This window comes from Ursus maritimus, assembly GCF_017311325.1.
Source record: "Ursus maritimus isolate PB19 chromosome X unlocalized genomic scaffold, ASM1731132v1 scaffold_X1, whole genome shotgun sequence".
Taxonomy (NCBI): domain Eukaryota; kingdom Metazoa; phylum Chordata; class Mammalia; order Carnivora; family Ursidae; genus Ursus; species Ursus maritimus.
In genome coordinates this window covers 45,619,182-45,622,364 of record NW_024423319.1, presented here as the reverse complement: position 1 = coordinate 45,622,364, position 3,183 = coordinate 45,619,182, and positions in this window count along the sequence as shown.

Sequence of the window (3,183 nt, the reverse complement as noted above, 5' to 3'; positions counted from 1 at the left end):
GCTGAGCAGTATTCCCTGCATATTTTCAAACCACAATACTTTGAAACTTGAACTCAAACAGAAGAGGAAATTTGGAAGGAACTTAAAAACTTACAGGTTAAAGAGCATCCTACTAAAAAAATGAATGGGTCAACCAGGAAATTAAAGAAGAATTTTAAAAAATTGTGGAAACTAATGAAAATGAAAACACAACTGTTCAAAACCTTTGGGATGCAGCAAAGGTGTCCCTAAGAGGGAAGTACATAGCAATACAAGCCTTTTTCAAGAAACAAGAAAAGTCTCAAATATAACACCAAACCATACACCTAAAGGAGCTGGAGAGAGAACAGCAAATAAGACCTAAAACAAGCAGGAGAAAAGAAATAATAAAGATGAGAGCAGAAATCAATGAAATACACACCAACTAACAGTAGACCAGATCAACGAATCTAAGAGATGGCTCTTTGAAAGAATCAATAATATCTATAAACCCCTAGCCAGACTTATCAAAAAGAAAAAAAAAGGACCCAAATTAATAAAATCATGAATGAATGAGGAGAGCTCACGACCAACACCAAGGAAAAACAATTATAAGAACATATTAAGAGCAACTATATGCCAACAAACTAGGCAACCTGGAAGAGATGGATGCATTCCTAGAGAGGTATAAACTACCAGAAATGAAACAGGAAGAAATAGACAACCTGAACAGACCAATAACCAGCAAGGAAATTGAACAAGTAATCAAAAATCTCCCAATAAACAAAAGTCCAGGGCCAGCTGGCTTCCTAGGGGAATTCTACCAAACATTTAAAGAGGAACTAATACCTATTCTTCTGAAGCTGTTTCAAAAAATAGAAATGGAAGGAAAACTTCCAAACTCATTCTATGAGGCCAGCATTACCTTGATCCCAAAACCAAACAAAGACCCCACCAAAAAGGAGAATTACAGACCAATATCCCTGATGAACATGGATGCAAAAATTTTCAGTAAGATTCTAGCCAGTAAGATCCATTAAAAGGATTATTCACCATAACCAAGTGGGATTTATTCCTGGGCTGTAAGGGTGGTTCAACGTCTGCAAACCAATCAATGTGATACACTACATCAATAAAAGAAAGGACAAAAACCATATGATCCTCTCAATTGATGCAGAAAAAGCATTTGACAAAATACAGCATTCTTTCTTGATTAAAACTCTCCACAGTGTAAGGATAGAGGGAACATACCCTAATATCATAAAAGCCAACTACAAAAAGCCCACAATGAATATCATTCTCAATAGGGAAAAACTGAGTGCCTTTCCCTTATGGTCAAGAACACAACAGGGATGCCCACTCTCACCACTGTTGTTCAACATAGTGCTAGAAGTCCTAGCCTCAGCAAACAACAAAAAGAAATAAAAGGCATTCAAATTGGCAAAGAAGAAGTCAAACTCTCACTCTTCGCAGATGACATGATACTCAATGTTGAAAACCCAAAGGACTCCACCCAAAAATTGTTAGAACTCATACAGGAATTCAGTAACATGGCAGGATACAAAATCAATGCACAGAAATCAGTTGCATTTCTATACACTGCCAATAAGACAGAAGAAAGTGAAATTAAGGAATTGATCCCATTTACAATTGCACCAAAAACCATAAGATACCTAGGATTAAATCTAACCAAAGAGGTAAGGGATCTGTACTCTGAAAGCTATAGAACACTTATGAAAGAAATGAACACAATCAAAATAAGTTCATTAATAAGAGTCTAGCAAAACAAGTGATGGGCTAACATTATTTAAAACTTGATTCATTCAGCAAGTATTTGTTGAGAACCTGCTATATGGTAAGACTAACCTAAGCACTTGGATATGGCAGTAAATGAAGAACTCTCTATCCAATGAAGCTTATCTATGAAAGGAGATAGACAATAAACATAACGAATGACTAAACTATGTAACATGTTTGGAGGTGAGCAGTGTTATACAAGTAATAAAAAGAATGATATAGATATATGTGCACAGATCTGAAAATATGTGCAGTGTATCTGTAATTAAGAAATAAAAATAAGTTTTGTAAAAAAAATAAAAATAAAAAAATGTTACTCTCATCCAAAAAAAAAAAAAAGGAAAGAAATTGAGGAAGACACAAAGAAATAGAAAAAATTCCATGCTCATGGATTGGAAGAATAAATATTGTTAAAATGTCTATGCCACCCAGAGCAATCTACACATTCAATGCAATCCATATCAAAATACCATCAACAGGGGCACCTGGGTGGCTCTGTCAGTTAAGTGTCTGCTTTCTGCTCAGGTCATGATCTCCAGCTCCTGGGATCAAGCCCCGTATTGGGCTCCCTGCTCAGCAAGGAGTCTGCTTCTTTTTCTCTCTTTCCTTCTGCCTTTCCCCACTGCTCATTCTCTCTCTGTTTCTCTAAATAAATAAATAAAATTTTAAAAAATACCATCAAAATTTTTCACAGAGCTGGAACAAATAATCATAAAGTTTGTATGGAACCAGAAAGACACTGAATAACCAAAGTAATGTTGAAAAAGAAAGGCAAAGTGGGAAGCATCACAATTCCAGACTTCAAGCTGTATTACAAAGCTGTAATCATCAAGACAGTATGGTACTGCACAAAACAGACACATAGATTAATGGAACAGAATAGAGAACCCAGAAATGGACAACTATGTAATCAACTGATCTTTGACAAAGAAGGAAAGAATATACAATGGAAAAAAGACAGTCTCTTCCACAAATGATATTAGGAAAGGTGGATAGCAAACATGCCAAGGAACAAAGCTAGACCATTTTCTGACACCATACACAAAAATAAACTCAACATGGATGAAAGACCTACATATGGGACAGAAATCCATCAAAATCCTAGAGGAGAACACAGGCAACAACCTTTTTGACTTTGGCCACAGCAACTTCTTGTTATACACATCTCCAGAGGCAAGGGAAATAAAAGCAAAAATGAACTTTTGGGACTTCATCAAAATAAAAAGTTTCTGTACAGCAAAGGAAACAGTCAACAAAACTAAAAGGCAATCTACGGAATGGGAGAAGATATTTGCAAATGACATATCAGACAAAGGGCTTGTATCCGAGATCTATAAAGAAGTTATCAAACTCAACACGCAAAAAACAAATGATCAAGTCAAAAAATGGGCAGAAGACATGAACAGACATTTCTCCAAAGACATACAA